This window comes from Salarias fasciatus, assembly GCF_902148845.1.
Source record: "Salarias fasciatus chromosome 7 unlocalized genomic scaffold, fSalaFa1.1 super_scaffold_4, whole genome shotgun sequence".
Classification (NCBI taxonomy): Eukaryota; Metazoa; Chordata; class Actinopteri; order Blenniiformes; family Blenniidae; genus Salarias; species Salarias fasciatus.
Genome location: NW_021941229.1, coordinates 6,884,497 through 6,899,832, shown reverse-complemented (window position 1 = coordinate 6,899,832; position 15,336 = coordinate 6,884,497). Strand labels below are relative to the sequence as shown.

General features: G+C 44.6%; 1 long non-coding RNA gene across 1 annotated transcript; it reads right to left on the bottom strand.

Moving 5' to 3' along the window:
• Window positions 1-10,751: 10,751 nt before the first annotated feature.
• LOC115383036 (uncharacterized) lies at window positions 10,752-11,362 on the bottom strand. The gene is made up of 3 exons (XR_003930622.1): window positions 11,095-11,362; window positions 10,906-10,991; window positions 10,752-10,797 (listed from the first exon to the last, which is right to left on the bottom strand). It is a non-coding gene; the product is annotated as an uncharacterized LOC115383036 (long non-coding RNA).
• Window positions 11,363-15,336: the final 3,974 nt, after the last annotated feature.

The following is a 15,336-nucleotide window of genomic DNA, read 5'->3' as shown; positions in this document are numbered from 1 at the left end:
GGGATCTGCCAAGCCTACAGGGGAGATCGAAATGGCAGACTGATGGAGACAAGCTGACCGTGGGCAAGGTGGTCCTCATCGTTGATCCACAACTCCCACGAGCACTATGGCCAGTGGGCAATGTTGTCAAGATCCATCCTGGAGCAGACGGGAACATCAGAGCGGCCACTGTCCAGGTTAAAGACAAGATCTACGTGCGGCCTGTTGCCCGACTCATCCAGCTGCCCAAGATCAGTGATTCGGAGGATACCACAAGCTGAGGGACTTTCTCTTGGAGTTCAAATGTCCTCAAGACAGACATTTGGGGGCGGCTGTGTGAGAAAGCCCGAAAGATCCAACAGCACCGCCTGCTGGTGACTGGATAAATGCAGCCTGAACTAGTCTGGGCATGCCCAGTCACACTACAGCTGCAGGCCGATTCTGCAGGAGGACTTTATGGAGCTGTGTGGAGGTTTTGTGTGTTTTCCTGCCTTTTGTGTGCGTTCATGACGAAATGTAAGTCATTTTCCACTTCTCACTGAAGTATATTTTATGTTTATTGAAGTATTTTGTTATTTCATGGAGATATGTTGTGTTTCACTTTGCTGATTAGTCCTATTTGAATATAAGTTAGTCCTGCTTGTAATTTGTTGATTCTGCAGCCAAGTTCACATGCTTATTGTGATTTATTGCACATCAATATTGCATCCTGATTTACTGATTTATAATTGTGACTGTGATTGGTTTGTATTATCCATGTTCAGCTGTTAGTTGATTCACTACTCACTATTGTTTAGAGCATTTTGTGACACAGTGATTATTCCTTGTTTTTCCAGACCACACACACACACACATATATACACACATACACGCATGCATAAATACGCATAGTGTTGCTGCTAAAGAATAAGAATAAAGAAGAAGACAAACGGATCTCTCTGTCCTGTTTCCCGACTCTCTGACCGGAGTCATTGACCATAATCTTCCGCCTCAACCAGAAATCCTACATTCTGAGACTCGCCCCTCAAACACTATACTTTTTTTTAAACAGTAAAATCTTGAATTAAGTACATTCAGAAACACAGACAGTGTAAAATGGGTTTAAATGTTTATTTTTTTTTCTGCTGCTCTTTTTTTTGTCTTTCTTCCTATGATGTTTTCATTGTCTTTCTTTTTCTCTCTTTTTTTCTTTCCTTGTTTTCTTCCGTTTTCTCTCTTTTTTTTCCTTTTCTTTCTGCTTCTCCAGCCAGGGTATCGCAACCCCCAGCCCCCCCAAACTTCCTGCTTTGGACGATAGAAGTGACGGGTCCCACAGCAGCTTCTTATTGATCAAAGTCACACGTCTTCCTTCTACGGAACAATCTGTGCCAGAAACCCTTGTGCCTGCTGTCATGGTCCCTCTGGTCGTCCTGTGTTTTCACCAGCGCCTCCGATACTTTTCGTTCTTTCTTCTCTTTGAGCTCCACAGTCTCCGAAGCTGCGATGGTGCTCTCAGCTGTTTTCAAATCATCAATTCCAGCAGTATTTTTCACATGGACTAATACAGTCCTTTTGCCACAGAGAGCCTTTGTCTCTTCGAAGGCAACATTCTTTTTCTCCACATGCTCTGCCTTCTTCTCTCTGCTGTGTTTGTTTTTGCCAAAATGCCTCCAGAAGCCTCTTTTTTTCTTTTTCTTGGCCTGGACCGTCTCTAATAAAACTCTGTTGGCCTCCTCTAATCTGATCTTCTCAGCCTGGAGGGAGTCCCTCTCGTTCTGGAGGGACATTTGATCAGCCAACGAGGCCTTCTTCTCTTCCTCCATCCTCTTTCTCTCCTTCACCTCCTGCTCCAGCTTCTCTTCAAGAGCTCCGAGCCTCATTGTCCACTCCTCCTCTTTTTGGAGCTCCAGCTCTCCTCTGTCTACCAGCAGTGCAGACGTGTTCTTGAGCATTTCATAGAGTCTCCCATTTTCTGTCACATAACTAGACATAGTATGGTCTGAGTCTCTAATCTTCCCCTTCAGTTCGGTCACTTCTCTTTCCAGGTCTGTGATGTGCTGCTGGTGACTGAGGCTGTCTGCCTCAGCTCTGGTCATCTTCTCCCTCTGCTCCTGCAACAGTGCAGCCATCCTGTTGAGTTCTTCCTCCACTGACTTGTCTGGTGTCTCTGGTTGTTCGGTCTGAACTTCCGGAACATCCACGGATTTCTGTGTCCTCTCCCTCTGTTCAGTTTTCATCTGCAGAATCGTCATTTCGCGGTCATTCACTGTCGCGATAAGCTCATCGATATGAGCGCGCATGTCTAAAATTTCAGGAGGAATTCCTTCATTCCAGAGACGGTTTTCTGAAAATCTTCCTCTACCGCGAGCTCGCTGGTTTTCTGCCTTTACATAGAGTCTCCCATTTTCTGTCATATTACTAGACATGATATGGTCCGAGTCCCTAATCTTCTCCTTCAGTTCTGTCACTTCTCTTTGCAGGTCTCTGCTGTGCTGCTGCTGGCTGAGGCTCTCTGCCTCTGCTCTGGCCGTCTTCTCCTTCTGCTCTGGCAACACTACAGTCAACCTGTGGTCTTCCTCCACTGACTTGTCTGAGCTGTGTTGACTCTCCTGCTGTTCCGTCTGAACTTCAGGAACATCCACAGATTTCTGCGTGCTCTCCCTCAGTTCATTCTTCAACTGCAGAATCGTCATTTCACGGTCTTTCAGTGTCGCGAGAAGCTCGTCGATATGAGCGCGCATGTCTGAAAACTCAGGAGGGTTTCCTTTATACCAGCGACTGTTTTTGGTAAATCTTCCTCCACCCCGACGACCCTGTTTTTCTGCCAGTCTCCCATTTTCTGCCATATAACTGGACACAATATGGCCTGAGTCTCTAATCCTCCCCTTCAGTTCGGTCACCTCTCTTTGCAGGTCTCTGCTGTGCTGCTGCTGGCTGAGGCTGGCTGCCTCTGCCCTGTCCGTCTTTTCTTTCTGCTCCTGCAACACTACAGTCAACCTGTGGTCTTCCTCCACTGACTTGTCTGAGCTGTGTTGACTCTCCTGCTGTTTCCTCTGAACTTCAGGAACATCCACAGATTTCTGCGTGCTCTCCCTCAGTTCATTCTTCAACTGCAGAATCGTCATTTCGCGCTCTTTCAGTGTCGCGAGAAGCTCGTCGATATGAGCGCGCATGCTTAAAAGTTCCGGAGGAATTCCTTCAAACCCGCGAGGGTTCTTGGTAAATTTTCCCCTACCTTTCGGATGCTGATATTGTGTCATATCTCAAACGTGTTTCTCAAACAAAATGAAACTTTCTGGATTGGATTCTGTCGGATTCTAACTGTTCTCTGCTCTCTGTCTCGCTGCTGCTTCTCCGGTGACTCGCTGCTGCTTCTCCGGTGACTCGATAAAAGAGTGACATCAGAATCCTATACAGCTGGATAAACAGTAAACATGAAAGCCAAACACATCAAAGTCAGCTGAGAGTGCTTCCATCGCCATGGTAACGGTTGCTAGGTTCCGCTTTGGTCGTCTCTGGCTGCTTTGCACGCTGCTTCTCCTGGCACAATCCTATTGGGGTTGTGTTTTTTTACTGTCACAGCTGCACTATGATTGTGTCTATGTAATCTGCCTTTTGTGAATAAAAACTGATACATAAATTCACGTTGTTAGTAATTTTTTTCCATTTCAAAGACATTCCAACTTTTTGTTTGCAAGTTCAATATTTCACCTTAAAGCTCGTGTCCGGAGTTTCCGTTCGTTTCCAATGCATGTATCATTTTTTAACAGAGCTTAAATGTGTCAGTCTGGTTCAATACTATAATATAATTTTCGCATAAAACAATATAAAAATGTATTTATGAGCCCTGCCTTCGTCTCATAGACCCCCATGTTATCCGAAAAAGCGCCGGTCAGCGTCAGCCAATAGATTTCAAGCTTCCACCTTGTTCTGCCGTCAATCAACGTGCACGCAGCCAGAGAGCATGCGCACTCGCCCAGGCAGAGGTGAGTTAGCCACGCAGCAGCCGCCGCGCTGACCTCGGATATATCCACGGTCTGCTGAACATCCACCGTAAACAGCTAAACATGGAGGATGCTGTAGGAGTCGTAGGCTCTCATTTTCACCTGACAGAGAATGCGCGTGCTCAATTACAGGGGCTTGGCTTGGTCGCTCATGAACACAGAGGGAGGGCGGAACCCCGAGACGTTGGATTAAAAAAACCTCTCTCTTTCAAAACTCCGGAAACGAGCTTGAAATTGCACAAACAAGTTTTTATTGGATCTTTTCCAGTTTATTTTCAGCTTCATGTGAATTTCTTTCACAAATTTTGACACAAGTTTGACTTGAGTTTGACTCAATATTCAGCATTTATTTGAACACTTTATCTGAACATTAACTTCATGTCATCACTTATCTGTAATGTTGCTCATTTTTAATTTAGCCCTTTTTCTAATTTACACGCAAGCCTTTCCAGTGAAAGCGCATCAATTTAGCATTTTCGTTTCAGAAAAGTTTCACATTTATGCTGCAATATTTTGGGAAACGACAGAAACACTGAAAATGATGCAGTTTTCATGTTGGGCTACTAGCTGGAGATGTTAACTGTTTTTGTAATGGGAACTGAGGTGAATTAAACCCCACACAGACAAAGAACAGTACACAGTAAACATTAAAATGGCGACTCAACCCATCGTTTTGACTTTATCTGCAATACTTGAAGACTTTTGGGAACATTTTATTCCAACCTTCCATCCTTCATCTCACCATTTCACATTCACTTTCAACACTCTGGTGCTGTTTTGCATTTGATCTTATTTGTCCGGCCAGTTTCTGACTCTCTGGGATTAAAATTCACTCTATTCAACCTTTTTCAACGACGTGTTCTGCATTGCTGACTCACAGTTCTGGAACAGTCGGGAGACCGTGAGCTGCTACAGTCTATTTTGTAAGATGAACGTGTTTAATCATTTCTGGTATTGATGGTGTTAATAGCAGGATTTCCTTTGAAAACATCTTGTAAACATGTTCAAAAGTTGCATCAATTCTTTAAAAACCTTTAAAACTCGGACTCCTAGCTAAAGTTACATCATGTCAAGAAGAACAGGTAACTGACACATAATGCTTGTCATCGTTTTATGTCCCCTTAAAATCAGGTAACTTGCCTACAACAGCGTGTTATCAGTGTCCTTTATGCCGCTTATTCCTAACAATTTTTCTATATATGAATTCACACGAGACTCATAACGACACAGTCCTGAAATATGAATGTCTATATTATTATTATTATCATGATATTATTATTAATCAAAGGTGATTTCTACAGAAGCATTTGTCCGTTTTGGGCTTCCGTAGATTTCTGAGAGTGATGTATCAAGGTCAATCTAACGCACGTGATTGGTAGATGGGAGGAGAGATTTGACAAGAAAACACGTTCTTTTTCAAGCTAATTTAGCTAACGGCTCAGCTTAAATGACTCGGCAATTATGGACGTGCTTTTCGTGGAGGAAGGTACAGCATTGGGAAATATCGACACAGGAGTTAAAAACAGATGGCGATGGGCATGGCTCAACGAAAAAGAGGAAAATGGCTTGCCTTATTGATCGTGGTGTAAAAAAATTAAACAACCAGGTGTGTTCATGTGTATAATATGCCATAAAAAAAAATTCTGTTTGGAAGTAATGGTAAAAAAGTCCTGGTCCGCCACCAGTCAGAAGCCACACACAAGGCTGCAGTTCGTTCTTTTGAGCACACCTCACGCCTACCTGGGACCTCGGCGACAACAACACACGCACCGGCATCAATGGCTGATCCTGTCTGCGACCTCAAAGTCCGAGTGTGCGCTTTCTTAGCAGAGCACGACCTTTCCCTAACCATGTTACAACCGTTGGTAGAGCTAATCCAAGCATGCGCTGGTGATAAAAATGCACTTTCAAGACTATCCATATCCAATACTCAGGCATCATATTTTTGTTCCTCTGGGTTATCAGCAAGCTACAAAGCTGAACTTGCATCTAAACTGCAGGGGGTACATTTCTCCATAAACGTAGATGAGGCAACAAATGAAAATGTGGACCGCATTCTAAATGTCCTCATCAGATTTTTTGATGAGGAGGGGGGCAAAGTGAGTACACTTCGTCTTGCGTCACGAAAAGCTAACATCGCAGACTCCAAAACACTTGCAAATACAGTGTCTGACATCCTGGACTCCTACTCCATAAAGTGGGACCAGGTAGTTTCAGTTCTTCTCGATAACTGCAATGTTATGAGAGGGAAAAAATCTGGAGTGGAGACACTAATAAGAAAAGAGAACACTGCCCTCCTTAACATCAGTGGCGCCGTTCATATGGCATCAAATGCCGCAAAGGCCCTTTTTACTCCATTTGAGGGATACGTGGAGAACTTTTGTAGGCATGTCTACTGTGACATCGAAAAGTTCCCAAAGCAGAAGGAACTGTTCTCAGAACTTCAGTCCCTGCTTCACATGGAGCCAAAGTCTCTCATCCGTCCCATTAGCACCAGATTTTTGCAGATGCTGGATGCCTGCAACAGGCTGGAGCAGCTTTCCGATCCGCTGATTGTACACTATTACAGCATTTTGTCTCCGGTAGACAAGAACAAGTACAGGTAAATATTTTCTCATTCTTGGTATTTCCTTTTTATATGGCTGTGTGACATTAATATTAAATAAACATGACATGAGCTATGGTGAGGGCCACACAGTGACGCAGTGGTTAGTGCTCGTGCCTCACAGCAAGAATGTCCTGGGTCCAAATACCAGCCGGGGCTCAGGCCTTTCTGCGTGGAGTTTGCATGTTCTCCCCGTGTGTGTGGGTTCTCTCCGGGTACTCCGACTTCCTCCCACGGTCCAAAAACATGCATGTCAGGTTATTTTGTCACCCTAAATTGCCCCTAGGTATGAATGTGTGAGCGAATGTGTAGTATCGTAATAAGTCATTAAACTGTTTTGGTAGATTTACATATTTACAGTTGCTACGGTGTACATCCATTGATGTCATTATGTTCGGCAGTGTTTGTTATTTGTAGTTCAGCAGCGCCTGCAAAACAATACCACCGTCAATCCAGCAGAGGGCGCATTGTGATTGTTAGAAGCTCAGTGCAGTGTGCAGTATAGAGAAGAAGAGCATGAGAATGGAATCTCCGAGTTACGAGGCATGTTGTTTTTTGGACTTATTTAAAGACAAGCAACGCAATTTCCCGTGTGGACAGTGAATCTTTTTAGAGGATATAACATCTTTTTGGCGACGAGGATTTTTGTGGCTGCCTGGGGGAGGAAGACGTCACCTCCGGATGGGAAAGAAGGACTCGGCGGGACTCGGGAGTCGTCTAAAGGTTGGAGAGCTGGCACGGCGGTAAGCACGGCTGGGAAAGAGGGAGAGAGAGGACACTGAGGCGCAAGCATGGCTACAATTGGCACGCTAGCGGCGTTTGATCCCAAGAATCAGACGTGGGATGAGTATACAGAGATACTTGAGCAGTTTTTTGCGGCCAATGAGATAGACAATGCAGACAGACAAAAAGCAATACTGATAAGTGTCGTCGGAGCAACGACCTACAGTCTGATGCGCAACCTCCTCAGCCCAGAGAAACCAAAAGACAAGTCTTTTCAAGAGCTGGTGGCCTTGATGAAAAACCACTATGATCCCAAGCCCAGTGAAATCGTACAAAGATACAAATTTGACTCTCGAAACCGGAAGTCCAGTGAAACAGTAATGGAGTATGTGGCCGAGCTACGTCGTTTGGCACAGGATTGTAACTATGGCAACACGTTACAGCAGAGGTTGAGGGACCGGATAGTCTGCGGGATCAACGATGACAGAATCCAGAGACGTCTCTTGTCAGAAGCGGACCTCACCTTTGATAAAGCACTGTCACTGGCAGTATCATTGGAAACTGCAAATAAAAACGCACAGGACTTGCAGACAGGAACCACAGCAAAATGTTTCAACATGACCAAAGGACAACAGGAGCCTCATCCCTTTAAAGGAGAAAACAGAGAGTGTTACCGGTGCAAAGGAACCAAGCACACCGCTGCAGATTGTAAGTACAAACAAGAAAAATGTCATGCATGTGGTAAAGTGGGACACTTAGCCAGAGCTTGTAGAAGCAAAGCTAAACTGAACCAGAAGAAAAGGGGATTTCCAAAAGAAAAGAAGGATGCAAAGCAGAGTTCACACTACCGCTCTCACAACGTGCATGAGGCTGAGAAGGAAAGTAACACTGATAGCTCTGAAGAGGATTCCTTCACTTTGAACGGCATCAAGTGTAGACAAGAGCACCAGAGTAAAGTGTACAAGTTAGGGCGTCGGAGTGCGATGCACGTAAGAAAAATAGACCCCTACACAGTCGAAGTGGAGCTGAATCAGAAGAATGTCAGATTTGAAATTGACACTGGATGTTGCCTCACAGTCATGAATGAGGACACGTTTAAGGAAACATGGAAACACACACAGCTCCCAACATTGAAGCCCATCCAAATAAAATTGGAAACATACACAGGGGATCCTGTCAAGGTGGTGGGTGCAACGTTTGTCAGAGTCAACTACAAGCAGCAGAGAAAGAAGCTCCCCCTGGTGGTGGTTGAAGGGGATGGCCCCAGCTTGCTCGGACGAGGTTGGCTGGAGGAGATAAAGTTAGACTGGAGAGAAATTGAAAATGGACATGAAGCCAGAAAAATCCACCAAATGAAAACATCAGGAGCTACACTACAGCTAGTGATGGACAAACACGAAGAGGTTTTCAAAGAGGAGTTGGGCACTCTTAAGGGCATGGAAGCTACCATTCATGTGAAAAAGGACGCCACCCCTCGTTTCTTCCGCCCACGGTCTGTTCCCTTCGCCATCCGAGCAAAAGTAGATGAGGAGATAGACCGACTGCTAAAAGAGGGCGTCATCTCGCCCGTGAAATATGCTGAATGGGCAGCGCCAGTTGTGCCGATTCTGAAACCGAATGGGACTGTGAGACTTTGTGGAGATTACAAGCTTACAGTCAACACAGTGGCATCCCTGGAGCAGTATCCAATACCCAGGGTGGAGGACCTGTTTACAGCGCTTTCAGGAGGGAAGCAGTTCTCCAAATTGGATATGAGTCACGCATACCAGCAAATACTCCTGGATGATGAATCGAAAAGGTATGTGACAGTGAACACTCACAGGGGACTCTTCACATACAACAGACTGCCTTTTGGCGTTGCGTCAGCACCTGCCATATTTCAGAGAACCATGGAAGGTCTTCTGAAAGGAATACCTATGGTGGCTGTATATTTGGATGATATTTTGGTAACTGGAGTGGATGAAGCAGACCACTTAAAAAACCTGAACGAAGTATTAATGAGACTGAAAGGGGTGGGGTTGCGACTGAAAAGAAGTAAGTGCACCTTCATGCAAAAAGAAGTGGAATACTTGGGACACAGAGTGGATGCACAGGGGCTCCACCCTGTGGAGAAGAAAGTCAAAGCCATCATGGAGGCTCCCACTCCCACAAACGTCACTGAGCTCAAAGCTTACTTGGGTTTGCTTAACTATTACAACAAGTTTCTTCCCAATCTGGCAACCCTTTTGGCACCCCTGCATGAACTGTTGAGAAAAGAGGTGTCTTGGACATGGAAAAAGGAACAAGAGGACGCGTTCCAAAACTCAAAAACTTTGTTGAACTCCGCAGATGTATTAGTGCATTACTCTGCTGACCGAGAGTTGATTCTGTCCTGCGATGCATCACCATACGGGGTGGGCGCTGTTTTGTCACACAAGATGGATGACGGCAGTGAAAGACCCCTCAGTTTCATGTCACGCACGCTTGCACCTGCTGAAAAGAGGTACTCTCAGTTAGATAAGGAAGGCTTAGCTGTAATGTTCGGCATCAAGAAATTCCACAACTACTTGTATGGCCGAGTTTTCACCATTTACACTGATCATAAGCCACTGATTTCTCTTTTCAACGTGAAGAAGCCTATTCCACAGATGGGCTCGCCGAGAGTGCAAAGATGGGCTGTGACATTGAGTGCTTATGAGTACAATATTGTGTACAAGCCAGGCAAACACCATGCAAATGCAGATGCACTCAGCAGGTTGCCCTTACCAGACATTGCTCCTGAAAAAGAGATGACAGGACAGGTCTTGATGATGGATGTGCTGGATGATACTCTGGTTGATACCACACAGATCAAACGCTGGACAGCCAAAGATGTCATCTTGTCTCAAGTTCACGAGTACTCCTTAAAGGGCTGGCCTGCACAAGTGGATGCTCGCTTCAAGTCATATCAGCACAAGAAAACTGAACTGAGTGTGAGGGATGGTTGTGTGCTCTGGGGAGCCAGAGTTGTTATCCCCACCAAAGGCAGAGTTAAAATGCTCAAGCTTCTCCACCAGACACATATGGGCATGTCAAAGATGAAAGGTCTAGCGAGATCATATTTATGGTGGCCAGGCATGGACGAGGACATTGAAAGAGAAGTGCAGTCATGTGAGGAATGTCAAAAACACCACAAGTCACCACCCACTGCACCATTACACCCATGGGAATGGCCGGAGTCGCCGTGGTCAAGAATTCATGTGGATTATGCGGGGCCTTTTCAAGGTGAGATGTTTCTACTCATCGTGGATGCTCATTCCAAGTGGATGGACATTTACCCTGTGAAGTCACCCACATCACAAGTGACCATTGAGAAGCTCCGACAGAGTTTCAGTGTGTTCGGTCTGCCGAAAATGTTGGTGTCAGACAATGGAACTTGTTTCACAAGTGCGGAGTTTGCAACATTCATGAAGCAAAATGGCATTGATCACGTGAAGTCGGCGCCTTTTCACCCATCCTCCAATGGTCTCGCAGAGAGGGCAGTCCAGACTTTCAAGGAGGGGATGAAGAAAGTAAAAGGTGACACACTGCAAACCAGACTGTCAAGATTCCTGTTCAGTTATCGCATCACGCCGCATGCAACAACTGGGTTGTCACCTGCTGAGCTGATGATGTCACGGAGACTTCGATCAGTCTTTGACCTGCTCCTGCCAGATGTGAAAACAAAAGTGCAGCAAAAGCAGCTGAAGCAGAAAGAGAATCATGACTCAAAGAAGCGACTGAGAAGTTTCCTGACTGGGGACAATGTGTTCATCCGGAACTACTCCTACGGTCCGAAGTGGATACCTGCAGTCGTCGAGAGCTCTTCTGGTCCAGTGTCGTACAATGTCACCATCGGGAATGGAAAAACCCTGAAACGGCATGTGGATCAGGTGAGAGCAGGGTTAAAGGAAACTGTGCCCAGTGAACCGGACAAAGAGATGGAGTCACTGCCTGGCATGGTGACGGGCTCTGAGAGTTGGTTGTCTTCAAGGATGGACACAACACCACAACCGCAGTCCGGTGAAACACAGGATCTGCCACCTGCCCCTGAGGTTGAGGCTTCCTCAGACTCACCTGCTTCACCAGTGCTGCGACGTTCCCAGAGGGAGAGACGTTCACCTTTGCGTCTGAAAGACTTTGTTAGATAGAGTGAGATTTTCCAGGAACTCTGATCTCATAGTAGGGACACTTCTCCTACCAAAAAAAAAAAAAAAAAAAACAAAAAAAAAAAACAATGTTGATTGTTTCACTGTTCTATGTTGACTTTCATGTATTGTACAGAGTGTGTATTGTGCATTTAGGCCTAGTACGAGTTCTTAGCTTAAGAGGAAGGGGATGTAGTATCGTAATAAGTCATTAAACTGTTTTGGTAGATTTACATATTTACAGTTGCTACGGTGTACATCCATTGATGTCATTATGTTCGGCAGTGTTTGTTATTTGTAGTTCAGCAGCGCCTGCAAAACAATACCACCGTCAATCCAGCAGAGGGCGCATTGTGATTGTTAGAAGCTCAGTGCAGTGTGCAGTATAGAGAAGAAGAGCATGAGAATGGAATCTCCGAGTTACGAGGCATGTTGTTTTTTGGACTTATTAAAAGACAAGCAACGCAATTTCCCGTGTGGACAGTGAATCTTTTTAGAGGATATAACAGAATGGTTGTATGTCTGTATGTATGTCAACCCTGCGACAGACTGGCGACCTGTCCAGGGTCTACCCTGCCCACAAGCAGCTGGGATCGGCTCCAGCCACCCGCAACCCCGAAAGGGAGAAGCGGTAGATAATGAATGAATGAGCTATGGTGCCACTTTCATGTGGTTCCTTATGGTTTATAATTGGGGAACATATTAAAATAGATTTCTCATTTTTTGTTTTGATAAAAAAATATTTTATGTCCAGAGGGCTCCTGAATCATGTCATTCAAAAGCGGCATGTGACACAAGATGAGATGGCCAGGATGCAGATAATTCAACAGGAGATTCACAAATCGGCAAGTGTGGGAAGCACAGAAAACAGGAGAAGAAAGGACAGCATCAGTCTCCTGTTTTGGGAACACGAGAAGCTCACCACTCTGATTGATCTTTACAGAGGTGCAGTATGAACGGAAATATATAGGATTCTCTTTCGTTTTTACATCATTCATCATAAATAAGTTCACCCTTTTACAATGTTGCTCTGTTCTCTAAAATGATGTTGTAAGTTAAACTGATGTTGTAAATTTAGCCTTGTCAGCCTTTTAGAATTTAATTTTCACTGAAATATTTACTTTAAATGTTCGTTTTAAAGGGGTGTACTCATTTAGTTTGAGCAGCTTGTGGAAGAGATACAGGCATACCAGATTGATCCTGATCTTTCAGAGAAGGCTCAGCACTTTCAGGAGGAAACTGCTCGGACTGATGTGGACTGGTGGAGCCCCGTATTATCTCAAGAGATGCCGGCTGGGAAGGTGAGATTTCCCACTTTGGGAAAAGTGGTCAAAGCTCTTCTGTCGGTCTTTTCAGGCCTTTCTTGTGGAAGGTTCATTCAACATCATGGATGATATAGTGGAAAAGGACAGGGCAAGCTTAAATGTTGAGACCTATGAGGCTTTAGCCATTATCAAGTCCCACTTAAAGGCCTCAGGAAAAACCTCTCCTCATATTGACATCAGTGCTGCAATGAGAAAAATGTGTCTCACTTCTTTCTCGAGGTATAAAACACATTTGGAGAAGAGACAGGAGAAAGTAAATAAAGACAAGGAGCTGAAATAAGGCAAGCTGTGAAGGTTCTCTCAGCCATTAGGGTAAAAAAGGTTAAAAAAGTGTCTAAGATTGCCCCAGCCAGGGGGTTCACTACTCCTGCAAAGACCTCCACTTCGAAGAACCACTGCTCTAACAAAGACCTCCACTTCCAGCTCCAGGGATCCAGGAAAAGCCTCCACTTCCATCTCCAACACTCGAGCAAAGGCCTCCTCTTCCATCTCCACTGCTCCAACAAAGGCCTCCGCTTCCCCTACTACTGCTGCAGCAAAGACCTCCACTTTCACTGCACCAGCAAAGCGTCGGTCTAAAGTGGCAATGCTTGAAACCTTCAGTTTCAGTATTGAAAAGCAAAACAAGTAGATTAGAATGACTTCCTTAAAGAGAAATAAACATCAAATCAACTTTTTTTTTCTAAATGTTGTTTCTACAAGTTCTTAACAATATGTCCTGTCAAGTTTCAAAGTTTCTGAGTTTAACAAAAATAACCTTTGAATAAACTTTTAATCTTTGTATGCTTTTGATGCTTTTGCCAACTTGTCAATTTTAATATCGATGCTGTTTGTTATAAAGAACATTGTTCAAATTTAAATTGAGAAGAAAGCGCAAAGTTTCACTTCAAAAATATTTCGAAAATTTTCAGTCAAATCTTTTTTTTTTCTTTTTTTTTTTACTTTAACCGATGTTTTAAAGCAATCCACAACCTCGCCGCCCCCCCATCTGTCTGATCTCATTCATTTTGCCCCCCCGCCCCCCACGTTCCATCAGGTCTTCCTCCTCTCTCCTCCTCTCTCCACCTCTCTGTGCCCTCCGCCCGCCTCAGCACCATGGGGAGCAGAGCATTCAGCCGCTCTGCTTCCAAACTCTGGAACTCTCTCCCACCAGACATCCACAACATTGACTCTCTACCTCAATTCAAATGGAGACTCAAAACCCACCTGTTTCAGTTTGCTTATCACCCGTGACTTCTCTCTTTTCGCTGTGCTACGTTGTCCCTTTCCTTGTTTTATTTATTTGTAATGTGATTTTAATCTTGTGTGAAGTGTCCTTGAGTGTTGTGAAATGCGCTATGAAATAAAATGTATTATTATTATTTATTAAATCAATCATTAAATCAATCCATTTTTTAACAATGCCAAAAACAACACAGACACCTCAAGGCATTTTTCCAGAGAGTAACCATGAGCAAGTACAGGAGACGGTGGAAATGCAAATCTCCCTTTTAACATTTAGAGCCCTTTTCAGAAACAGGAGGGGAGGTGGGGAAATTCTGCTGTTTCAGTCAGTATTGGGGATAGAAAGAGAAAAAGTAAAGGTATCAAATAGCATGGGAATTCCTATCCTGCCTGCGTCCCCATTTCATTTTGATTTGCAGGGCAGTCTGGCGACCAAGAGGAGAATTTGTCCCTAAGTCCGGAACGCAATCACAGGACGGGGAGGGACAGTTAGACGATGACGCGCACTAAGCGACTGCGACTGGAGGCTTCCTGCTGCCTCTGGTTCAGTCTGATCAGGACTGTTCAGCCCGACGACCCACTGATATCTTCCTAGTGACTTATAAAACAAACAAAAACACATATTTCATTCAAAAGCGAATAAAGTAAGGAATTCAAAACTTTTAAAGTCTAATCTCTCTTCCCCCCAGTGTGTGTGTTCATGGCCTGACCTTGTCGCGGTCATGCTGCCTCATATTTTCCATCACGTTGCGGTACACCTTTATCACGGTAGATGTTCTTGCGTCGTAATCAAACCCACAGCCTCCACAGCCTCCTCCCAGCCAGCCACCCAGCGACCACACCACAGGAGCAGCCGTCTCCAAGAATGTGCCCACTGCTCCCGCAGTCACAACACTCTCTCCTCTCCTGTATGGAAAGTCTCAGCAGAACAGAAGAACAGAGAGTCACCACACATGTCATCATCATAGAAAAAACAATTTTCTCACTAAAATCTGAGTTTTGTCACTCCTGTGTGTGTGTGTGTGTGTGTGTGTGTGTGTGTGTGTGTGTGTGTGTGTGTGTGTGTGTGTATGTCTGTACTTCCTGCTGCTGACAGAGCTTCTCCCTCCTGTGAAAAGCACTAAATGCTGTCACTTTCAAATCAAAAGGTACTATATATAGTACTATATCGGAAATTAAAATTTGAAAAATTATATATAAAATAATAATAATAATAATAAAGCAATTGAAAAAATTTGAAAAACTAATTATTAAAATGGAATGATTTCATTTTTTCCTATCAGCCCAGGGTAGGCAGTGCCTACCCTGCCTCGGGGTAAGCCACAGGTCGCAGGTCCCAGGAAGGCCACAGG